The sequence below is a fragment of the Haematobia irritans genome, chromosome 5 (assembly GCF_050003625.1).
Source record: "Haematobia irritans isolate KBUSLIRL chromosome 5, ASM5000362v1, whole genome shotgun sequence".
Classification (NCBI taxonomy): domain Eukaryota; kingdom Metazoa; phylum Arthropoda; class Insecta; order Diptera; family Muscidae; genus Haematobia; species Haematobia irritans.
This window is the reverse complement of record NC_134401.1, coordinates 77,834,494-77,861,669: the sequence shown is the minus strand read 5'-3', so window position 1 is coordinate 77,861,669 and position 27,176 is coordinate 77,834,494. Positions and strand designations below refer to the sequence as shown.

The 27,176-nt window shown below is 32.5% G+C and overlaps 1 long non-coding RNA gene across 1 annotated transcript in view; it reads left to right on the top strand.

The window, feature by feature from the left end:
* The window catches only part of LOC142241180 (uncharacterized), a 378,900-nt gene that overhangs the window by 74,151 nt on the left and 277,573 nt on the right, over nt 1–27,176 (top strand). The window lies entirely within an intron of this gene.

Here is a 27,176-nt window from a genome sequence, read left to right as displayed (position 1 = left end):
AGACTAGAGCACAAGACTGTATTTTTAATACGTTTTCTTAAAGCACTTTTATATCTATTTTTAGAAATATTTATCAGTTTTATAAGAAATATAAATTGGAGCTCTTATAGCATTGACTTGGCGTTTTAAGTGAGTAAAAAGATGTCATTTTTATTTCAGTTTAATTTAGCCAAACGTATTTCTAATATATAACAGACTACAATTAGTTTTAAAAACTATTTGAATTTTAAGCTTTTTTGGTCGAAAATGGGGTTAAATTACGTGGATGGCGAAAAAGAACGAATGATCTAATTTTACGCAAGTTAAATAATTTGTGTAGTTATTGGTGGTGGCTTTTAAACTAAAACAAAAAAAAGGTAAATTAAAATTTTGACAATTTTATACATTTTTGGAATTTTTCTACCCAAAAAGGAACAAATTGAAAATGTCACCTCTTGTACAAACTTTTGCATATATAATGTTACTTTTTTTTTGAATTGAAAGCTAACAACAAATGGCAAATAAAATCAAAGACAGAAATGAAGTTCAGATATATTAATTTTTTGATACAAGTCCTCAGAATACCACCAAAAATGGATAAAAAGGAAAATTGTGAAAATTGTATATGTTTTACAAACTTCTGAAAAATAACGGCTCTTTTTATACCCTCCATCATAGGATGGGGGTATATTAACTTTGTCATTCCGTTTGTAACACATCGAAATATTGCTCTAAGACCCCATAAAGTATATATATTCTGGGTCGTGGTGAAATTCTGAGTCGATCTAAGCATGTCCGTCCGTCTGTTGAAATCACGCTAACTTCCGAACGAAACAAGCTATCGACTTGAAACTTGGCACAAGTAGTTGTTATCGATGTAGGTCAGATGGTATTGAAAATGGGCCATATCGGTCCACTTTTACGTATAGCCCCCATATAAACCGATCCCCAGATTTTGGTTGCGGAGCCTCAAAGAGAAGCAAATTTCATCCGACCCGCCTGAAATTTGGTACATGGTGTTGGTATATGGTCTTTAATAACCATGCAAAAATTGGTCCACATCGGTCCATAATTATATATAGCCCCCATATAAACCGATCCCCAGATTTGGCTTGTGGAGCCTCTAAGAAAAGCATATTTCATCCGATCCGGCTGAAATTTGGTACATGATGTTGGTATATGGTCTCTAACAATCACGCAAAAATTGGTCCACATCGGTCCATAATTATATATAGCCCCCATATAAACCGATCCCCAGATTTGGCTTGTGGAGCCTCTAAGAGAAGCACATTTCATCCGATCCGGCTAAAATTTGGTACATGATGTTGGTATATGGTCTCTAACAATCATGCAAAAATTGGTCCACATCGGTCCATAATTATATATAGCCCCCATATAAACCGATCCCCAGATTTGGCTTGTGGAGCCTCTAAGAGAAGCATATTTCATCCGATCCGGCTGAAATTTGGTACATGATGTTGGTATATGGTCTCTAACAATCATGCAAAAATTGGTCCACATCGGTCCATAATTATATGTAGCCCCCATATAAACCGATCCCCAGATTTGGGTTGCGGAGCCTCAACGAGAAGCAAATTTCATCCGATCCGCCTGAAATTTGGTACATGGTGTTAGTATATGGTTTCAAAGCTTCTCTAAGCGGTTTCACAGCAATGTGGAACGCCGTTCGGACTCGGCTATAAAAAGGAGGTCCCTTGTTATTGAGCTTAACATGGAATCGGGCAGCACTCAGTGATAAGAGAGAAGTTCACCAATGTGGTATCACAATGGACTGAATAGTCTAAGTGTGCCTGATACATCGGGCTGCCACCTAACCTTACCTTACCTTACCTAGTATATGGTCTTTAATAACCATGCAAAAATTGGTCCACATCGGTCCATAATTATATATAGCCACCATATAAACCGATCCCCAGATTTGGCTTGCGGAGCCTCAACGAGAAGCAAATTTCATCCGATCCGGCTGAAATTTGGTACATGATGTTGGTATATGGTCTCTAACAATCGTGCAAAAATTGATCCACATCGGTCCATAATTATATATAGCCCCCATATAAACCGATCCCCATATTTGGCTTGCGGAGCCTCAAAGAGAAGCAAATTGCATCCGATCCGGCTGAAATTTGGTACATGATGTTGGTATAGTGTCTCTAACAACCATGCAAAAATTGGTTCACATCGCTCCATAATTATATATAGACCCCATATAAACCGATCTCCAGATTTGGCTTTCGAAGCCTCAAAGAGAAGCAAATTGCATCCGATCCGGCTGAAATTTGGTACATGATGTTGGTATATGGTCTCTAACAATCGTGCAAAAATTGGTCCACATCGGTCCATAATTATATATAGCCCCCATATAAACCGATCCCCATATTTGGCTTGCGGAGCCTCAAAGAGAAGCAAATTGCATCCGATCCGGCTGAAATTTGGTACATGATGTTGGTATATGGTCTCTAACAACCATGCAAAAATTGGTTCACATCGCTCCATAATTATATATAGACCCCATATAAACCGATCTCCAGATTTGGCTTGCGAAGCCTCAAAGAGAAGCAAATTGCATCCGATCCGGCTGAAATTTGGTACATGATGTTGGTATATGGTCTCTAACAACTGTGCAAAAATTGGTCCACATCGGTCCATAATTATATATAGCGCCCATATAAACCGATCCCCAGATTTGGGTTGCGGAGCCTCAAAGAGAAGCCTCATCCGATTCGCCTGAAATTTGGTACATGATATTTTTATATGGTTTCTAATAACCATGCAAAAATTGGTCCACATCGGTTCATAATTATATATAGCCCCCATATAAGCCGATCCCCAGATTTGGCTTGCGAAGTCTTCAAGAGAAGCAAATTTCATCCAATCCGGTTGTAAATTTGAACATGGTGTTAGTATATGATCTTTAACAACCGTGCCAGAATTGGTCCATATCGCTCCATAATTATATATAGCCCCCATATATAACGTTCTACAGATTTGACCTCCGGAGCCTCTTGGAGGAGCAAAATTCATCCGATCCGGTTCAAATTAGGAACGTGGTGTTAGTATATGGTCGCTAACAACCATACCAAATTGGTCCAATCACACAAAAATTGGTCCATATCGGTTCATAATCATGGTTGCCACTAGAGCCAAAAATAATCTACCAAAATTTTATTTATATAGAAAATTTTGTCAAAATTTTATTTCTATAGAAAATTTTGTCAAAATTTTATTTCTAGAGAAAATTTTGTTAAAATTTTATTCGGTTCACAATAAAATTTTCATCATTGTCAAAATTTTATTTCTATAGAAAATTTTGTTCAAATTTTATTCGGTTCATAATCATGGTTGCCACTCGAGCCAAAAATAATCTACCAATATTTTATTTCTATAGAATATTTTGTCAAAAGTTTATTTCTATAGAAAATTGTGTTAAAATTTTATTTCTGTAGAAATTTTTGTCAAAATTTTCTTTCTATAGAAAATTTTGTCAAAATTTTTATTTCTATAGAAAATTTTGTGAAAATTTTATTTCTATAGAAAATTTTGTTAAAATTTTATGTCTACTTTGTCAAACTGAATTATATACGTATTGGATCGATCTGTTTTTATTTAATATATACCACGTATGGACTTACATACAATTTAGAAGATGGTGTTAGGAGATTTTAAGATACCTTGCCATCGGCAAGCGTTACCGCAACTTAAGTAATTCGATTGTGGATGGCAGTTTTTAGAAGAAGTTTCTACGCAATCTATGATGGAGGGTACATAAGCTTCGGCCTGGCCGAACTTACGGTCGTATATACTTGTTTAACATTAGGATTTTTTTGAATTGAAAGCTAACATGTGTTATACAAATTTATTTAACAAAAGTTTTGTTTCAGTGTCATCTCCATCCAATATCGACGTCTTCAAAATGTTTTGGTTGTCTTCCCGTTCTTCACTTTTTACATCAAAATCATTATTTCTGAACCGTTGAAACCATCTTTTGCATGTTGCTTCTGATAGAGCATGATCACCACATGCCTCGACAAGCATTCGATGCGACTCTGCAGCACTTTTCTTCAAATGAAAACAAAAACTTAATGCGTTCCGTAAATCATCATTTTCTGGTTAAAATTCGTCATTTTTAACACGATGACAAAATATGTTGTCTGTTCAATGACTTGATGTATACTAAATATTTTTCATAGATGTCAAAGCAAAAAACAAAAAACAAAATATTGGCTCATTCGCAACAAATGTTCCCTATCGAGGGATTTGTATATTGATGCTCACTTCGTATCGGTATACCTGGTATAACCGTTCCCAAATGGCAAACAATATGCTATTTGTGCTATCTCACTCTTTTGCGCAATCAGCTATTGTTTATCCCTTTGTATGGGAGGTACATGATGGAGTGGTCAGTTTGGAACCAAACTTTGCATTTTTCTTAGTTTTGACCATCAATAGTTAAGCCCCTTCAATTTTTCGCTTACCTACGATACTTCCTTCTATTTTTCCATTCGGTTCCTCACTATATGGTGACCTTCCTTAAGGAATTCGCATAATTAGGAGAGAGTAAGAGTGTATTTTACATTTCATTTTATCTTAAAAGTAATAGGGTGACAATATCGGCTCATTGAAAGTATTCCCCAATCGCCATATTATCATATTAAATAAAGTAATAAAAAAACTTTCAAATATAAAGGGTGATTTTTTAGCTGTTTAAAATAGCTGACCAATGTTTTGTGTTTTGTTTCACTGTGAAACATCTTCGGTTCGGTCTACATTAATAGAAAAATTGCGTTCCACAATCGTGAACGGACGGTGACAAAATGAAACGGAAACGTTCACAAAAAATCAAAACGGAATGTTCACGATTTTGTCCACGGGCGTTCACGATTTCATGAACGGCATTCGTTTTTCTTTTTCCATGAAAATTCTTAAAATAATCGTTAGACGTTGTTATGGCAATTCCGCCGGTGGTGCAATGAGCTAAAACGACTGTTAACGCGTATGGTGCACACAACACAGGTTCGAATCACGGTAGCGGAAATCTTTTTTTTTTTTTTTTTTTTTAATTTTGTATAAATTCGGAACCATTACGTTTTCAGATCATGAACGCTCGTTGTTGTTTTGACAACGGATGGTATCATTTTAACGTTGTCAGATTGACCCCGTCTGTTCTCAGTTTGACAACACATGTGTGTTGATTCACTTTCATGAACGAAACGTTTTGAAATGACAACGCCGTTCATGATTTTTTCTATGGGTGTATATTTTAAACATCGCAAAGCAGAAAAAGGTGACAAGCTGTGTAAGTTGGTCCACTTATACATTATTTCAGAAATAAGGGGTTCAAGTCACTTTTTTGGAATCAGTTTTTTTTTTTCAAAAGAAATTCCAACAAGGCAGTGGTATGAGGGTCATCATTTCAGCAATCGAGTTGCAGGGTGACCAGAAAAGTTAAGCAAATTTTAAATTTTCAAAACAGTTCCGGATTTCCTTAATAATATGCTAAATATATTATACTTAGACAGAACTTGTCTTTAATGTCGATCAATTTTGAAAGGCGAATTGGCCTAGATTTGTTCTACCAATGATTTGACAAGATTTGATAAACATATTAATAGGCATTATATTGGTATAGCAGCCACCTTGAGCTGTTATAATGCTTGGCAAGTAAAATAATCAATCCGACTCCAGTATTTTTCATCTGCCCCAAAACCGGCTGCAAAAGTGCTCTAAATTTCACATTTAGGAGTCTTTAAGAACTCTATATTTCAAATTTGTTGAATAAATTAAAATATAACATAAGCCTATGTACCATAGGGACCCAAACCAAGTTTCGACCAAACACCAAAATGTTTTTCAGCGGTGAATTATCTCACCTCAGTAATGCTGGTTACACTTCTGAGTGTTTCAAAGCTTCTCTAAGTGGTTTCACTGCAATGTGGAACGACGTTCGAACTCGGCTATAAAAAGGAAGTCCTTTGTCATTAAGCTTGACATAGAATCGGGAAGCACTCAGTGATAAGTGAGAAGTTCAACACTGTGGTATCACAATGGACTGAATAGTGAAAGTGAGCCTGACATATCGGGCTGCCACTATACCTTACCTTACCTAATCTATATACCATAGAAGCCCCATCACATTATCTGCAGATACCAACAATCTTCAATATATGCATTGATAAAAACACAAAATTTTAAACAAACAATTCGGTTTTAAGAAGTAAAATACTGTCTCTATGAGTATTATATAAAAAATTGGCCTATATTAACCAAAAACCACTAATTTGTTTTTTTTTGGCTACAAAATAAACTTACGATCCAAGTTTTAGTTAAATTCAATGAATATCAAAATCTGGACCGACAAAAGCCATATTTGGCATATTTCTTTAGGGATCCCAAATTCCGGAAAATAATGAAAATTTCAGCCAGGCAAAAAATTGTAGACCTATAGGCAAAACCAGACCAGCCTAACCTAACCTACACTCAAAAAAAAAATGTGAACCCTCTATTTCACTAAAGCCAATTTAACTTTATTTTAGTTCATGGAAGTATTATGTTTGGAGAAAGTATCCTTTATTTAGTCTAATAATTTTTTGCGTTCGTTGGTTAAATTAACAAGAAACGGGAAAAAAATATACACAAATGAAGCATAAAGATTTACTAAATTCGTACTTCTCACAAAATAATTCATTATTTGTTTAAATTTTACTATAAATGCCTCCATCTTGAACTTTGTGTGGCACTAAAGACATTCTTGCAATTTTGAACTTCAATTTTTTCCTTCAAACTACAAAAATTTCTTTAACAAATGAAAGTAATTAATTATGTCTAATAATGTTTCTTTAATTTGTCAAAATATATTTACTTATTTTTGTGATATCGGCGTGATATCAGCGTTTGTAATACCGTTTAATTAAAATATCTAAAAATAATCTAAATTTTCTAAAATTAATCAAAATTTTTCTTCCTGGTGGGTTCACTGTGTTTTAAGTGTAAGCACTCACAAAACCAAATTAGAAGATCGGTTTATATTGGATCGTGACCTAACCTATCTATATCGTTCTAAAGTAAATTGAAAAAAAAAATCACTATTTCGAAATATAAAACTAGAAATTTATGGTGGTGGGCATTAAAATGGATCGTTTCAGCTTAGTCTTGTCCTCTAGGTTAGGTTAAAGTGGCAGCCCGATTAAGTTTCAGGCTCACTTAGACTATTCAGTCCATTGTAGTCTAGCCCTCTAAAAATATAGAATAATCTCCATCACAGAAGTAGCAACAAAATTGCAGCCATTGATCGATTGAAGAACTCAATGCAATAAAATTTCAGTAAATATTTATTTAGTTACAAAGGGGATCAAACAAAATAGTACTGCATTTTCCATCCCTGCAGTTACTACGTACTCATCCGAACTTTCATTTTCAACAATGAAGAGATTAAAGACGTATCTTAGAAATTCGACTAGCGAGAGTAGACTCAATGGATTGGCATTAATGTCGGTTCATCGCCGAATAAATGTGCCGACTGAAGAAGTCATTGATTTATTTGCTGCCCAAAAAGCCCGTCGGCTCAATTTAATATTGTAAAAATATTGTATACATACCTATGCATAAATAAAATTTTCTACACATGAGATTATATGAATATTTTTTTTTTAAGTTGAACCCCCCCGAATTAAAATCCTAGCTACGGCCTTGTCAGAGTAGAAAACTGAACAAAATATTTACGTGATATGATTACGCAATTTAATTTTAGGATGCGCAATTTACCAAATATTAGGGACAAATTTCTTTAAAATAATGAAAATAAAGTTTATAATCTTTGTTTCAAAAAATTATTTTATTAAATTTAAATGAAACGATTTTAAAATGAAAATCTGTGTATTTTGGCTCTATTTGTCTCAATCTAAACCGATTTTTACCAACTTTGGCACACTTTGCCAAAATTTTAATTGTACTCTCTGTGCGCAATTTCAAAATATTCGGAGTGAAACTTTGGTTTCCGTGGTCATATGAATCTAAATCGCACGAAAGATATATATGGGAGCTATATATAAATCTGAACCGATGTCAACCAAATTTGGCATGCATACTAGGAATATTAGTTCTCCCTGCACCGAAAGAATTCTCTTCGCTAATTTTATGAAGAATTCTTCATTAACAATTCTTCGTGAATTATTCATTAAAACAACGAAATTTTCATTCATTTTCGTAAATTTTACGAAGAACATTTTACAAAAATACGAACGTCTAGAAATATTCTACATTAATTTTTTTTTTCGTTAAAAGTTCGTACTTTCTTCAAATTTCATGATTTTTGTGAAGAAGTTTTTTGCGAATTTATGAATATTTTACGAAACTTTATGCGTTAAAATTTCTTCATAAAAAGTACGAAACATTTTCTTTAAAGTAACGAAAAAGTTTCATTGAAGTTGTAAAATTTCCGTTCGCGACATAAAATTGTCTTTGATAATGTGCTTTAGTGAAGTGAAGCAATAAAATTAAAAATTATTCAAAAACTTAAGACGTAAGATAGTGATTACATTTTTGAAACTTCTTGCTTCAACGAAATGCACTTTTGACTATAATTTATTTTATCTAAAAGTTCGAACATTTTTCAAAAAAAGTACGAAAGTTTTTCATAGAAAGTACGAAACAATTTCATATAACAATGACAAACTTTGCACTTTTAATGAAACATTTCGTTCTTTTTACGAAGAGAATTCTTGTGTGTACAAAACTTCATGTAAATCGGAGTACAACTTTGGCCTCTGTGGTCATATGGGTGTAAATATAAACGGATTTCCACCAAATTTGGCACACTTTACGGCAATGTCAATTGTACTCCTTGTGCAAAATTTAATCATCTAAAACTCTGGCTTCTGGGTCAAATAAATGGATATCGGGCGAAACCAAATTTGGCCACATTACCACACTATCAATTGTACTCTTTGTGCAAAATTTATACCAAATAAAAAGAAAATATCATCACATTTGATTAAATCTAATATTTGTTTTCGGAGCGGAGCGGTTTTTCTTTTGGAAATCGCTCCCGCTCCAACCAAAAAGGGTTCGCTCCGCTCCGAAACCCTCGAAGCCAAAACAAATTTTTTGTACCATTCCCAAAAATAGTAAAAAATTAACTATTGTATGTATTCTTTACTTTTAGTTCATTTTTTCTTCTATGAGAGGGCGTAATTTCGTGAGTTGTAGTTAAAACGTACACAATGACATTAAATTTTTCCTGGTTTTAACAACGCTTTGTGGAAATCTTAAAATGTGGAGTATAATTTAGTTCAATTTTCCCATGACGTAGCTCATTCTTGCTATTAAACATTTTTCTTTTTTGTGTATCAAAAACATGACTAACTAAAATACAGCTGGATCTATTTCTGTTGACACTTTCCACGCGTCAAACCGGGGACTTTGCAATTCGCCTTTTGTGTAACGATACAAGTAAACTTTGGGGAATTACACATTTGTTAACTTCATTTGCATTAGCATCTGAAATTTTGTATACACTTTGTTAACATATTCGAATTTTGTAGATGTGTGAATATGAACTTCATGTTACACATACACACACACACACACATTGGTATGTATATGTCTATGACTTTATATATACAGTGTGGTGTCTATTTAAATATGTCACTTAAACAAAATTACACTCCTGTAGTGTTATTCGGAATGTATGCTCGTGTATGGACATGTTAACGTCCCTTTTGTCAATTTTATGTTGCTGAAGGACGATATAAATTTTGGCAACCTGAAATTGAGGTCTTGCCATGTAGCCATAGTAACATTCATTCACACGTAAGCCAAATCTATGTCTCTTGTATACAATAAATTCAGATGTTTGCTTTGGTATTCTCTGGGATATCACTTAAGTAGAAAATCATTAGTGAGATATCTAACGCTGTTACTTTTATGTTTTCCCTTTCTTTAGCCTGATAAATATATGAAAATCTGTATACATTTTCAGCTACACTCGACGAAAGCTCATCGCAAATTAATGAGAAGTCAAAACAAGTGAAGTAGTAATTTGTATAATTTTTATTCATAAACTTCGCTCATCTATGGATAACAAATTTTTACACACATTTGACCAATTTTTTTTTACTAAGTATTCACTAGTTGCTGGTTATAAAGGGTGATTTGTTAAGAGCTTGATAACTTTTTTTTTTAAAAAAACGCATAAAATTTGCAAAATCTCATCGGTTCTTTATTTGAAACGTTAGATTGGTCCATGACATTTACTTTTTGAAGATAATTTCATTTAAATGTTGACCGCGGCTGCGTCTTAGGTGGTCCATTCGGAAAGTCCAATTTTGGGCAACTTTTTCGAGCATTTCGGCCGGAATAGCCCGAATTTCTTCGGAAATGTTGTCTTCCAAAGCTGGAATAGTTGCTGGCTTATTTCTGTAGACTTTAGACTTGACGTAGCCCCACAAAAAATAGTCTAAAGGCGTCAAATCGCATGATCTTGGTGGCCAACTTACCGGTCCATTTCTTGAGATGAATTGTTCTCCGAAGTTTTCCCTCAAAATGGCCATAGAATCGCGAGCTGTGTGGCATGTAGCGCCATCTTGTTGAAACCACATGTCAACCAAGTTCAGTTCTTCCATTTTTGGCAACAAAAAGTTTGTTAGCATCGAACGATAGCGATCGCCATTCACCGTAACGTTGCGTCCAACAGCATCTTTGAAAAAATACGGTCCAATGATTCCACCAGCGTACAAACCACACCAAACAGTGCATTTTTCGGGATGCATGGGCAGTTCTTGAACGGCTTCTGGTTGCTCTTCACTCCAAATGCGGCAATTTTGCTTATTTACGTAGCCATTCAACCAGAAATGAGCCTCATCGCTGAACAAAATTTGTCGATAAAAAAGCGGATTTTCTGCCAATGATTTGCAAGCGTTGCTCGTTAGTAAGTCTATTCATGATGAAATGTCAAAGCATACTGAGCATCTTTCTCTTTGACACCATGTCTGAAATCCCACGTGATCTGTCAAATACTAATGCATGAAAATCCTAACCTCAAAAGAATCACCCTTTAAAATAGCAGTCATACACTAAAAAAAAATATATTGTCGTGAGGCCAAAGATTTCATGTCCTTAAAATACGAATGCGTTTTTTGCTTAACATCGAAGACGCATTTCTCTGATATAAAGTTTTTTTCCTTGACCGAAAGACGATGAACTTTTCTATAAAGTCGTTTTTCCTTATAATTAAGTAATCCAAATTATTAATGGGTATCATAAAATTAAAGAAAATTTTGTTTGGCTAAAGTCAACTTGTCTTTAATAATTGTGAAAAATTCTTCAAAATTAAAGAAATTGTCTTTAAATTTGTTGTCTTTTTGCATCTTGACAACAAAGCAAAAAAGCGTTTAAAAATAGGAAACATTTTTTAACACTTTATTTTAAAGACGATTTTTACTTGAGACATAGCATAATTCCTACTTGAAATCGAGTCTGAATTTTAAAATTTATATTGTCGTTAAAACGTTTTTACGCTGAAAAAAAAAACAGTGAACCCACCAAGAAGAAAACTTTCGGTTAATTTTAGAAAACGTTCAATATTTTTAGAAAATTTTAACTAAACAGTATTTCAAACGTTGGCATCACGCCGATGTCATAAAAATAAGTAAATATTTTTCGACAAATTCAAGAAAATTTATTAGACATAACTAAGTTTTTTCACTTGTTAAAGAAAATTTTGTAGTTTGAAGGAAAAACTTGGAGTTCAAAATTGCAAGAATGTCTTCAGTGACATACGAAGTTCATGATGGATGCATTTTTTGTAAAATTTACAAATTTAAAGAAATTCTGAACTATTTTGTGGAAGACAAGAATTTAGTTAATCTTTATGCTTCATTTGGGGTATATTTTTTCCTCTGTTTTAGTTAATTTAACTAACGTACACATAAAATTTTTAGAGTAAAGGAAACTTTCTCCAAACATAATAATTCCATGAAGTAAAATAAAGTTAAATTGGCTTTAGCGAAATAGAGAGTTCAATTTTTTTTAGTGTAAATGACTTTAATTGCACATGAAGAAAAAAGCAGAATCCAGTACGCAAAACTTAAATTTAAAAGAAAATTCTGTCTTAAAATATCCTTACTTCAATTCTCAGCTTCTTCTGTACCAAAATCATTAGTGTAAAGTCAAAATCTTTGGAACGGGCATGCTTTTTTCAGTTTAATAAATACTCAAACCTGACCTATGAAAGGGTTTTTGACACAAGAACGGACGTTTTTGAACACGGTAATTCCCATGGCTATCATTAAACCTAGGTACAAATATACACATACATTGACGATTGATAAATTTTACTGTTCTATAATATGGTTTATATCTGCAACATATCAGCCATATAAGTTGAGTTTTGATATAACGATTATTACATGTGTGATCATTTTTAAGATCGGCGTTATCCAAAATCTAACTTTAATTATTATAGGAAAACATAAAAAATGTTTGAATATATCTTATAAAATTAGACGCCAATTATTCCATCCAAGGCAATTATCCCACCCATCGAATAACTCTCCACTGCATGTATGCAATACAGTACTGTCGAATACATACAGAAAAAAATTTCACGAAAAATTTTCCAATTAAAATTTTAATTGAGTTTTAAAAAATATTCAACTAAAAATTTAATTGAATCAACAAATTTTTTAATTGAAACAAAAATCAATTACAAAAATTAATAGTATCAATTATTTTTTTTAATTGAATCAATTAATATTTAATTGACCTTCAATTACTTATTTAATTGATACTATAATTTCTGTGATTGAAGACATTTCAATTAAAAAATTAATTGGATCAATTAATTTCGTGATTGAATCAGAATTTTTTTTTTGTGTGTGCAGTACATACACTCTCTTTCGCTCAGAACGCAAATATTGAAGAGAAGGGAATATTTGTTTATCAAATACTAAAGAGAGCTTATCCGCAACAATATGTGTTCCGAAAAAAGGAAAATACAAAATGTAAGTACTTGAGAAAGAGAACAACATGCATTCTGTTCACTTCACGTGGTACCACGAGTATCTCTCAGTTATGTGCCAAACAAACTTTATCAGAGATATTTATGTATGTCACACACTTACCTCAATATTAGCCGTTCTATATAACAAGTCGAAAACATATAACGTGGATAATAACAGTTCTTTCTATTTCTCAAACTGCACGTTGTACATGTAGTACTCCATGCAGTTTTGTTCTCGCAACACACTCGACGTGATCGCTTTGAGTACACTTAAATAAGAGCGAAAGAGGAATATGTATTCGATGGTAGTGATGACATCAGAGTAACAACTAGAAATTATTCAGAGATTTTGTTGTTCCTATAAATGTGTTCCACATGTACTCATATAGCAAGTACACGAGTACTCTGAATATACAAATGGAATTGTGCAGACCTCTATTACACTACTCACAACGAATCATGTTAAATCTAACATTCTAACGCCATCGACACAAAATCGGACTTATTCAGCGCGAGATGTGGAAAAATAACGCAATTTACTGCAAAAATAATGAATACAAAATATTTACTTATATAATATCAAATAGACTGTCGATACGTTTTCTCCTATAAAAGTTTTAATTAGTGTCACCTACTTGAGGAGGTCCGCCGTTCTAATTTTATCGGGTTCTCTTTCTCCATTTAAGTTTTTATTTGAACAAAATTGCTTAGAAAGTTCCTACACTGAAAAAAATATTGTCGTGAGGTCAAAGATTTAATGTCTTTAAAATACGAATGCAAATTTTGCTTAGCATAGAAGACGCATTTCTCCAATATAAAGTTTTTTTCTTTGTCCAAAAGTCTATAATCTTTTCAATGAAGTCGTAATGTCCTTACAATTAAGTGATTTGACTTAAAAGTGGGTATCATAACATGAAAGAAAAAATGTTTGGGCTAAGGTCAACTTGAATTTAATAATTCAGAAAAATTCTTTAAATTTAATTAATTTGTCTTTAAATTTGGTGCCATTTTGCGTCTTGACTATAAAGCAAAAAATCGTTCAAATTTAGGACATGTTTTTCTAAACTTTATTTTAAAGATGTTTTTTACTTGAAACATAGCATAATTTCTACTGGATGTCGAGTCTTAATTTGGAAAATAAAGTCCTTAACTCGTTTTTAAAGGACTTTGATAGCATATGATGAAAATAAGCTGAGAAAGCGAAAAATTAAAATTTGCTTCCTAGAAGCAAGTACAGAAAACCCAAATTTAAAAGAGAATTGTGTCTTAAAAGTATCCTTACTTGTATTCTCCGCTTCTTTGGCTCGGAATCAATACCAATTTTTTTAAAGTAAAGACAAAATCTTTGGAACCGGGCATGCTTTTTTTTCAGTGTAGTTACCTTCAATTTCATACTGGGTGTAAATACCATCGCGAATGGCTTACAGAAAAGCCGAACTATTTGCCAAGACACCAAAACAATGTGGCAAAATCTACACTTATTCTCAAGATGTCAATTATAACTCCTTAGCTTTTAACTGGGCAAGTAAAAATGTGAGTGTCATATGACCCTTTCTTAGGGATGGGGCACACGTCACCTACGCTGATAGTAATCACTGATAGGTACAATGTTACCCTACATGTAGTTTTTTCTAATATTTTGCGTTTTGTAGAGACAGACTTTTCCAAATACAGCAAAATGTAGGGATTTTTAATCAACACAATTTTTAATAACTTTCACATTTTGGTGGCTCTGGTGGCCGCTTTTTGCTAGCGTTTCCATTAGAAGCTAAGAATTGTTTGTAACTGCACGTTTGCTCACAATTTATATACTTTCTAGGAAATTTTTTTCGGAAACCATCAAAAAGAAAAAAACTTTAGGTGGAAAAGACTTACAAAGGAGATTTGGAAGTGATTGCTCACTGAAGTGAAAACGACAAATAGAAGTGTGAGTGGCAAACACATGTGGTAAATTAGAACTTGGTAAATAGAAGCTTCACATAAAAAATCTTTCGGCAAAAAATATAAGTTATTAAAAAAAAAAATTGATCTACCAAATTTGGATACAACTTAGTATGTTCTTTGCCGAACATGAAGTACATGCAATAGACCAACAAAGGAGACTTTATTAGTTTCTAATAAGATAATATGTATCTGTATTACTTTTAAGATTAATGAATGTTCAAAAGTCTGAATACAAATTTATTTTTACGTTGTATAGATTGCGTTCTCGTGTTTGAAGATTATAAAGCACATAGAGGCACATGTTTGGTAATTCTTGTTAATATTCGGGAAATTTTAGGTAATATTGTTTTTGTGATTGTAGGGTAAAGTGGGGAACTTTTTTGGCTTTGTATACTAATAGAAAAAATTGCTTTTCACAATCGTGAACAGACAAAAAATCAAAACGGAATGTTCACGATTTCGTGAACGGCATCGTTTTTCTTTGACCATGAAAAGTCTTAAAAGTCTCCGCCGTTGGTGCAATCTGCTAAGGCGACTGTTAACGCGTATCGTGCAGGTAACACAGGTTCGAGTCGCGGTAGCGGAAATATTTTTTAATGTTCGTAACCATTACGTTTTCAGATCATGAACGCTGGTTGTTGTTTTGACAACGTATGGTGTCATTTTTACGTTGTCAGATTGACCCCATATGTTCTCAGTTTGACAACACATGTGTGTTGATTCACTTTCATGAACGGATCGTTTCGAAATGACCACGCCGTTCATGATTTTTGTTATGGGTGTAGGGTAAACCGAAACTCGGGGAAGGTAGTTGATTGGGCCAAAACTTCCCTGGTCTGTCGCAGGACGTCTCTTTTCTATGGGTGATGGTCGAGCTTCGCACAAAAAAGAATCCGTAGTTAACTACCGCTAAATTTAGCTTATTTTTATTGCCAAAAAAAATTTGAGTTTGTTGTTAAATTTTATAATATTTCCGAAATCCATAGATTAATGAAATCTTGCTGTTTTAAGTATGTCTCAAATATTTTATGAACTAAGACAGTTTATAGGAAGAATGAACTACCTTTTCGAAAATTGAACTAAATTGCACTCCACAATTAGAGATTTTCACAAAGCGTTGTTAAAAGCATGAACTATAATAAAATGAATTATCTACCATTCAGTAGTTCATTCTTACTATTTTTGGTAATTGTACGAACTATCCGTTACCTGCTGTACGACTCTTTGTAGAACGCACTGATTTCGAAAATCGAAATTTCTCGAGTGTATTAGATATTAACATTGGACACTTTTGTAGAATGGCCTGGTCATAAGTGTTTGCGTGTGCGTGCGATTGTCTGTCATAGGGGAGTGGGTAATGGTACTTCGTGTCTTAAACGTTTTCATTTACCAAAATGAGAAATAATTGGCAACAAATTCACTATAGAATTGAATGACATGTCCTTTATCTCTCTATTTTGAAAGGAAAGCAAAAGCAGTGAGATGAACAAATACCCCTTACAAACACTCACACACATGCGTTAGCACTGACATTTACCTTCTCACCGATACATCACAAAGCGATTTACTCTTGTTCTGATGTTGTTTATTTTAGAAAGCACAAATACGCTTCTCGGCACAAAGCAATTTATGTAACCCACAAAGTGTGGTACGTGTATATAACTTACTCATGGATGTATGCATCTGAACATACACACATACACACACTCCAACATATATAACACACTCATAACGCTTAAATCCTAGGCATTTGGAAGTTCATGGGAGAGTTTGTGTGTGTGTGTGTATGTGTGTGAGTGCGTTTGCCTTTGTGTGATTAAATGAGAATTGTACCGAACTCAGGCTAAATAAATTAATAGTTGTTGTTTAGATAGTTGTTGCCTCAGGGCCGGTTCGGTTTGGGTTGTAAGCTGTCCTGAGATTTAGGTGGAATTACAATGCTCAGCTTAAAGGTTCATTTCAAAACGTGTATAAATTCATTTGGGGCATTATCAAAGGTACTTTATTTTCATTTTCATGATCACACATACACTCCTACACATACACACACACTCATACAAAATCATTCACGGCCATGTTAAGCTGTGGGCCACCACAAGAGTCACTCGCTAAGGTACATGGAGTAGTTCTTCTTTACAATTTGCCTTCCTAACCACAAACCAGAAAAAGAGGGAAAATGAAGTCAAACGATAAACGCTGTTTAATAAGATAACATGCGGATGCGTGTACTGATGATGTTTACAGACCAAAGATTTGTTCATACCGGGTACACAAGTTACCCACGACCAATGTGTTACGCAGATAAAAGTAAATATGAAAGAATTTGCATTTGACGTGAATAGTTGAAGTCGAATTTTAATGTTTGAGTTCAACATAAAATTCTATGAAATCAGTCAATCCTACACTGATAAAAAGCATGCCCGGTTTGAAAGATTTTATCTTTACACTAATGATTTTGGTATTGATTCCGAGCCAAATGGCGTGTTCAATGGCGTTTGTAGCTGAGTGTGCTATGGTGTTCTGCTATGGTGCCAACAGACCCACCCAGCAAAAACTCTCATTACCCGGTAATCTTGTAGGTAAGCCTATTTAAAAATTAATAGCCACTTATTAATTGGCATCGCTTCGGATTACATTTACATACGCATGTCCTAGGAGGAAAGTACTTCTCCCCAGGCATACTTTCGGCCATAAAAAAGTAGTGCTTTTAAAGCATACACTCAAAAAAAAAGTGAACTCTCTATTTCACTAAAGCCAATTTAACTTTATCTTAGTTCATGGAATTATTATGTTTGGAGAAAGTTGCCTTTACTTTAATAATTTTTTGTTTACGTTAGTTAAATTAACTAAAACCGAGGAAAAAAATACACTCAAATGAAGCATAAAGATTAACTAAATTCGTGTATTCCACAAAATAGTTCAGAATTTCTTTAAATTTGTAAATTTTACCAAAAAGGCGTCCATCATGAACTTCGTATGTCACTAATGACATTCTTGCAATTTTTTGTAATACTGTTTAGGTAAAATTTTCTAAAATTAACCGAAAGTTATCTTCCTGGTGGGTTCACTGTTTTTTCAGTGTATAATCACCTAATATGTAATGACTTATTCGTAGATACACCAAAGCTTGCATAAATAATAGCCACTTATTGTCTCAGGCAACCAAATCTCAAAAATATTGATTTCTATCGCCGATTACAATGGATCAAAATATGGCGAGTGGTGCTGTAATAGGAGAACTACTTGAATAGAAATAGAATATTGTATAAATAAACAAAAAATCTAATAAATAATCTAAATAAGATTACACTCAAATTAATTTCACACTTAAAATAGAAATAAATGTAGGTTGTTTAAGGGAGTTGGATTCGTGAATTACGTTATAATATATCCAATAGCCAATTCACATAAGGTTCGAAATCTACTAAAAGTGGATTTTAAGTCTCTTTTTTATAAGGCAAATGGCATTTGAAATTTAGTTTAAGCGCATTTTGGAAGTGTAATGTCAATGAGGTATAAGAAAGCATTTATTTAAAACATAATATGATAATGTCATTAAACACAATTATTATGAAATATTTGTGATAAAAAATTCTTAACGGAAAAATCTTCAGAATTACCGTTACATTACATATTCTTTTTGATTTTTTATGTAAGTGCTCGATTATGTGAATAATTATATTAACTACAACTGCCTAAAAATTTGAGAATAACAATTCGAAAATTACCTAGAAGTATTTATTTTTGTCATTACAAGTTAGTCATTATAATTCGCCGCAATGTAATGCAACGTGTAATGACAGCTTTACTCCTGGTAATGTCAATTGTAATGAGATGTGGTTACCTAGTTTTTGCTGGGCATGTTAAAACCGTGGTGGGGGAGAAAAAGTTGTTCAAATTGTAAAAATTTGATAATACGAAAATAAAAGCGTAATAAAAAATATTAATAAAACAAAAAAGTGAAATTGGTTAAAAAATTGTGTTTTTATCTATTTATTCAAATGAAATTCTACGACACAAATTTTAAAGCAACGCAAAGGTGTACTTCCGTCCTATTACAAACCCATGTAAAATGCATTGGAGATGATCCATGTTTGCTCTACATACGGATCACATATTGACGATCAAACTACTTTTTTGGTAGCACTCTTTTTGTTGGGTAATTACAAACGATAAAAAAAAAGCAAAGACTTGGCAGGTTTCCAATGAAAATGATCGTAGGGATGAAAGATTTTCACCACAATAGCCTTGTTAAAAAGGGACGCGGAAATTGAGAGCAAAAGTCCGGGGTCTAGTGACAGGTGGCGGAAAGAAGGTCATTTGGGGGTTTTAAATTTGGGGAAGCAGACACTTTGTTTAAAACGAATTTATAAAAATTATTTTATATTTATCAATTAATTGAATGTAATATTTGGTTTTGTGTCAAGAGATCTTTTTTTTCAATTATGAAAAAAGTGACAAATAGCTTACGATATTTTCATCAAAATCAAATAAACAGTCACATATTTTTTTTTTTTTATCAAATTGTGGAATTTTGTATCGATATTAAGCCGATAAATGTACTTCGGTATAAGTGATTAATAGTGCATTTTTTTATCGGTTTGTAAATGATAAAACGCCTTCACCTAAAGAATTCTCTTCGTTTATTATTCATTAACGCCCATTTTCATGTAGCTCCGTTATGCTTTAACTGCCAGTTAACAGAAAGAAAAATGGAAATATCTTTTCTCCGGTTAACTTTAACTGAAAAATTTTCAGCAGTTAAGTTTCTAACTGGCGTTTGGAATATATACGCAAAATGACAGATATGTAGATATCACGGTTTAAAAGTTCGTTAGCTAACGTAGCACTAACAGAGCTTCATGAAAATGGGGGTAAGTCTTGTAACTTTCTTCATATTTTACTTTTGTGAAAGAGGTTTTACGAATTTATGATTTTTTTACGAAACAGTCCGTTTTGTATAAACGAACGAAATATTATGAAATTTTGTCTTCATAATTTTATGAAAAAGTTTCGTAGATTTTGTGTCAAAGTTTTGTACATCCTATCACCCGAATAAGCAGTAGTATAGACAAGCGATAAAAAAATATTGAATAAAGGAATACTCTCAATCACATTAGTAGATACATTTTTATGTCGCATAGGGATATTTTATAACTCCAACGACACTTCTTCTTCAAAGAGACATTTTCCTACTTTTTATGAAGAAAATCTTCTTCACACAAATCATGAAATGTGAAGAAATTATCGTCAAAATTACGAAGTAAAGTTAATGTAAAATATTTCGCAGACATTTCCTATATTCGTAAAAGTTCTTCGTAAAATTTACGAAAATCAAAGAAAATTTTGTTGTTTTAATGAAGCAGATATGAAGAATGATTCGTAAAAGAATTCTTTCCGTGTTTGAGACATAATATGTATATAATAAAATCCGAAAAAGTACTCACCTGTTTCTTAAAAGTTACGAACACTCTCCAAAGTACGAAACTTTATTTAAAAAAATATTAAATTGTTACGTAGAAATTAAGCAAGTTATTCATTAAAATTACAAAGGGTTTTCGTAAAAATTGCGAAGAAAACATTTCGATAAAAACCTAATAATTTCCGTTTTATTCGTTCTATGTAACAGCTGACCATCGTGAATAGAAATATGGCACAGAACACGCTAAGCTTTATGTACTTCAAAATCACGTAATCGATGGTAGGATGTTTGTACATTAAAACCCCGGACACAGGTGAGGTTCTACCTTATTTCCGATGAATTTGTTACAAAGACAAGCCATATGTTTTCTCAAAAACAAAAACTTAAGGTAATAACATGAAAATTGTTGTTGTTGCTTTGTGTTACTAGTTGATGATGTTTAGGCTCCCATGACGTCCAGAACAAATTTCAAGTTAACGACGTTAGTGATGTTCATTCTTGGTTTTGGCATTTTAGTTATTCCATGCAGCTACATTGATATTTATGGCTTCCATCACCATCACCCATCCACCCTAGAATGAAGTTAACTTCATAGAGGCCTGCAAGAATTTCAATCACTGCCACCCATTGGGGCCCACCCCATAGCGACCCACAAAGTACACTGACATGACAAATACCAGGATTCTTCTACAAGTGACATAATTATGTACGTCTTCTTTCCCTGGGAAACCTAATAAAACTTTGAGAAACTAATTAAGGTGGTCTCTTTGATTGGTTTTTAATTATTAAGGGAATTGAGAGTAGATATCTCCACGTGTGTCTGTGTGTGTGTGTGAGCATCTGTATTTTCCAATAAGAAACATTCCACATTACATTTTCTTCGTTCACTCACATTATCCCGAGCAATTTTAACAATTCAAGGAAAACCCTGAATTACTTGTATGGCGTGTAGTACACGTATCATTCGGAATTCGTGAAGAAATATGTTGTTGTGACAGTCATAAAATTGTTATCCATTAAAAATTTAAAGGTGTACATATATCTTTTTCAACATTGGGAGAAATTCTATTTTTTCTATATATGGATATGTGTCTTAATTAGAGATAATAGAAAATGTTCCCTTTTAAAAGCTTTTTACACCTTTCAACATTTGATGGGGTGTAATAAATTTATCATTAAGCTTTAAAAGAATTAAAATACTACGGTTTAGCCATTCTTCAAGCCTGTGAGCATACGAATTCTCTTTGCAAAGACTTTACCGTTACCAGGATTGATTTATGGCTGCGAATTTTGTGCTAATTGTGATCTAGCGAGTTTACGAAAATCAAACGTTACCTTCATTAACACTATTCGTTATGTGTGTGGACTAAATAGACGACATCTAGCGAATTGTCTTTATGGATTTAGTTTCCAAACCGTTTAATACTTTTGGAGAAACTTACAGTGAAATGGACTCCGGATTACAAACTGAGATTTACACGATCAAGCAGAGGTAGGAAAATAGTACCCTTTAGGCATCGATGTCTTGTTTCCGAATGGCATTTCTTTATCACCACTATACGACTTTCGAACACATCACCGAACAAAATACACGAAGCATCAACAACGCCTATTTTTACAAAAACGTATTCTTCAATTGTATCGGAATTAACTTTAATTTATACCCTGTTTCTGTATGTCGAACGATAGTATTTTAAATGAAAAAAAAATATTTGGGTTTCTCCATATCGACAGGCAAGTCACTTCATATTTTGTTGTCGAGTAGCAACGGAACATATACAATAAGTGTCAAGAAAAAAGTAAAAACAGTTTTGGAATTTGAATCAATTCTCAGGCCAAAAAATTGAAAATACTCATTTTTGATAATCAATGTACTCTCATACAAACGATATGAACTTTCAAAAATACAGAACCCCAAATTGATTCGAATTCGAGTGACTGCTATTCCGTCGACTGGCTTTTCGTTCGACATACAGAAACAGGGTATTATTATGTTTTTAATAAAACTTTTTTTCATGCATTTTCGTTTCTTTGCATATACAGTCATAATGAACTTTCTACGATATTATTAAAAATACCAATGTAATGTTACTCTTAACATATTTTAAATTTACTAAATTATTACATTCTTTCCTTATATTTTTATTAATAATACCCTACATATTACTTATTGTGACCCTAATTAAGATTGATATTGCTTGAACTATTGAAATCTGCACTATAATCATAAGAAATAAAAAAATAAATTAATGTTCCACGATATTCACGATATTTTTAATCGATTAAGCCATATTCGTCCAAATCATAAATCTTTGAAACTAAAAGAGATATATGTTTGATTCATAGGAATATCTTTTTACACGGTGAGACTACAGTGGAACCTAGTATTAAAGAATTCAAATACAATATTATTATGTAGTAAGTATTATTGTGTTCAAAAATGTAAAGTTCAAGAATGTTCAGAAGTTTGTGGATACTTACAATTAAAAAAAATAATGAAACTTACTCTTAAAATAAATATGAAATCGCCAGGAATGGACTCGTAGCTAATTCTTTCGGTATAGTCTTCATCTGCCAGCAGATTAAATTCGAAGATTGGTTAATCAGTACAGGTTTACATATAGCACCCATATCAATCGACTCCCGTTTTCAATTCTTGAGCCTTGCCGATTTGCCTGATATTTGAAATCTAGAGGAATTTTGAATCTATAGAGAGATAACCATATGGTTTATAATTCTTATTGTGGTAACTTATATAGTCCAATATCCTGGTTTTACTTCAATAAGATCCAAAACTGAATCCGAACTTGAAACGCGATATTTTCACTCTATATTCTTGAGCACTTGTATGGGAAAGTCAAGATTCCTCTACAAGTTAAACATAAAGGGTTAGTAAAGGTTCAAATCGAATGTAGTCTCCATGAAGAATCCCTAGCACTCGACTGGATTTAGATTTAAATCCACTTAAAATATCGTGAATATGTTACTATAGATACGATATATTTAACGGAAACAATACTTTACAAAATATTTTTTTTTTTTCATGTACATTTGATGAGAGGTGACTTTTTGTGCTTTTTAATAATAAATATATAAATAAATAAAGATTAAATGTTAAATTTTTTATGGAACAGTTTTTGATATATTCTTATATTTTTATTTTGTCTTCCTTTTTTCACTGGGCAAATCATATGTCGAGCTATAAATGTCCGATTATATCGTTATTTGTACTTAATTGAAAGGTATTGAGATGGCGAACAATTGTGAATAATATAATCTGTGATAGATCAAGTGGTTCAATATGTCGATGAAAATAGTGCACATTTTCAAAAAAAAAATTGTTTTACAGTGATTCTGTGCCAGCGGAAAAGTACAAACCGTTGAAGTCTGGTTTCTCTTCATGTTCGTAAAGGTGATACTTTAACGTAAGAACTAAGACCAACAAGAAGAAAAACGACCAAAAAATTACAAATTTATAAGCAATTGAGTCTATAAATCCAAACATGATTTTGTTTTAATGCGATATCAAATGAAATAAATACTAGCCTTCACGGCACTCTAAACTCAAGTGCATTGTAAGCCATTAACGGTGGGATAGAGGTCCTAGATGATATGGAACTCTAGCGAACTCTATATCATACAATTTACACTCAAAAAAAAGTGAACTCTCTATTTCACTAAAGCCAATTTAACTTTATTTTAGTTCATGGAATTATTATGTTTGGATAAAGTTTCATTTACTCTAATAATTTTTTGTGTACTTTAATTAAATTAACTAAAACCGAGGAAAAAAATATACTCAAATGAAGCATAAAGATAAACTAAATTCGTGTCTTCCACAAAATAGTTCAAAATTTCTTTAAATTTGTAAATTTTACCAAAAATGCGTCCATCATGAACTTCGTATGTCACTAAAGACATTCTTGCAATTTTGAACTCCAAGTTTTTCCTTCAAACTACAAAATTTTCTATAACAAGTGAAAAAACTTAGTTATGTCTAATAAATTTTCTTGAATTTGTCGAAAAATATTTACTTATTTTTATGACATCGGCGTGATGCCAACGTTTGTAATACGGTTTAGTTAAAATTTTCTATAAATATTCAAAATTTTCTGAAATTAACGGAAAGTTTTCTTCCTGGTGGGTTCACTGTTTTTTCAGTGTATACACTTCTCTTTAGTTAGTTTTTAAAATAGTCTTCTCTGAATTCTGTAACTGATATTTTACATTGTTGTTCTATATTGTGTGCAAGTAAAGTTAATCGGAGTATGATATAAGTGGCGCACTATTTATACAAATGTAGCCACCCTTTTTTTTTGAAAGTTTTATAAAAAGTAGTGTGTTTTTGAAGTTACTCATTTAAGGTTGGTATAAAGGTCGAATTCATCCGCTAAAATTGAGTGGTCCAAAGCATAAATTTAAAAAATTCAGTCCTCATTACTATCAGGCTAACATATAATAAAATAATTGTAAATTTTTTCTTTAAAATGAATTATTAAAGAAAACTAACAGTGAAAAAGGCTTTTTTACTTTGATAATGTGAACGTAATACCCATCTTTATCGTAAAATTATAAAAAAAAACTATTCGCATACACTAATTTGAAAACCATTTCCTTACTTTTAAACCAAAAGTCTTTAAATAAAACAACAAAATGTTTTTTAATGTGAAAAACTAAAGGTTACTAAATAAAAGAGGCTCCTAAAGATACACACAGATTTTCTATGATGATTTTTATAATGTAATTTCCATATATTTTATTTTCGAAACCAAATTTTTAGTTAACTTAAAATTTAGGAGATTAGTATATATATTCAATATGGCTCGTGTACTGAAAGCATACCCTATTATTTGTATGCTTCATCTTACCTAAACAAACTTCTTTAAAGTGGCAGTGAATATTATTTCATTATTTCATAAACAGAAAAATGGGTTTTATACACATATCATATGATTTGCACTAATAGTGGCACATGCATTTTTATTTAGCTTTAAAACTGTCTTCTCTAAATCTTGAAATTGATATTGTAATTGATTAAATTGATGTGGATTAAGATATATGTGGCGCACAGTTATACAATTTCCTTACGACAATTTTGTAGAATGGATAATTTATAGCTATTCCCAACAGTTTTGCGCAAATTTTCCGTATTTATTAACCGACCCTCTTCAACTACAATTAATAAAAGTGCATTCGCCTCAATAATTTATATTGGAATTCAATAGAATTAGAAATAAATTTATTAAATGGTTGGTAAGGGTGAAAAAAATAGTATGCGTGTGTTACACTAATTCATTCCTTCCTTTATTTTTGCCCAAATGATAGTTCCATCCAAAGTTTATATTAATTCATAATATTTTGAGGGATTCTATATGCAAAAATTAGGACAGTCTCCTTCGATCTATTATTCGAATCGAAATCGCCATTAATCTTGAAAACCAATTCAAATTTTTGTATTTTAAAACCAAAAACTTTTATTAACATTCTTACATTTCACTCCCACAACCACACTCCTCTCATCACAGTACTGTGAATAGTGTTTAGCTATATAACACCCAATCCTATTATTCCTATTTCTGTAACACGCTCACTTCTCTCTATTAATGCTCTACCAATGACTCTGAAACTGTATCAATGGTCGCATAACAAAAGCCAAACAAATACAACAGTCGGCATAAAAATAAATCGATTCTTGGGTACGACCGTCTTCAAATTAGAATAATGCCTTAAATTGGTTTAATTGTGCCCACTCAATAATTTTGGAAAAGTACACTCAAAAGAGGGGGCTATAATACCAACTGAACTTTATTTTAGTTCATAAAGATTAGTTGATTTTAGTGTGAGCAAGTGTTCCTTACATGAATAATTTTTTGCTTACTTTATTAGTGTGTACTAAAAATAAGAAAAAAAAAAGTTTAATGCAAATATAGTAATTTTACTAAAAAATAACACATTTCATATTTTCCTAAAATGGGAGAAGTTTGCTTAAATTGTGTTCATAAGCCTCTCAAATGAGTAAATTTTACTAAACTTTTACCGGCCTTGAATTTCGTACAGCGCTAAAGACATTTTAATAATTTTTGGATCCAATTTTTTCTTTCAACATATTAAATTTTCTTAAAAAACACAAAAAACATTACTACTTCTAATAAATTGTCTTCAATTTGACAAAAAGAATTAGCTTATTTGTAACACGTTGCAATTAAAAAGAATAGTTAAAATTTTCCAAAATAATAGCAACCATATATCCGTATATGGCAACTCTATAGAAGTAAGCTTAACTAAATTTAAATTAAAATTGTTTAATGTATTGGTCTAAATATTATTTAACAAAATTAAATATAATATAGTAATATTTCCAAAATTACTATTTCCAGCGCCTTTAGAAAATAAACACGACTAACTGATCACTTTACTACGTAAAACATAAAACCACCCACTCCCCTCCCACCCTATATATTCCCATCTTACAATCCTATTATTCCCATTGCTCCCAATCAACTGTCACATTATCACTCTCAAGCTTACTCTCCACCATGCCAGCATAACAAAAGCCAACATCCCAGCGGGAAATGGAAGGGACGTGGAATCGATGATGGAAGTGCTGCCCGGGTAGCTATAAGGCCTGGGCGCTGCATTACGTGTTCATTTCAAAATAACATTGGATTGGATTGGAGACCAAGGCCTTGCCTCTCGCTTCTATTCGTATGCCTTCTAGAGGTGATGTCGTCGATGCCATGTTATCAGGCCTTCGTATTAAGTACAAAAATCATGCCTTCCAAAGAAGGCCCTCAAAAATGCCTGGACAGGAAGGCA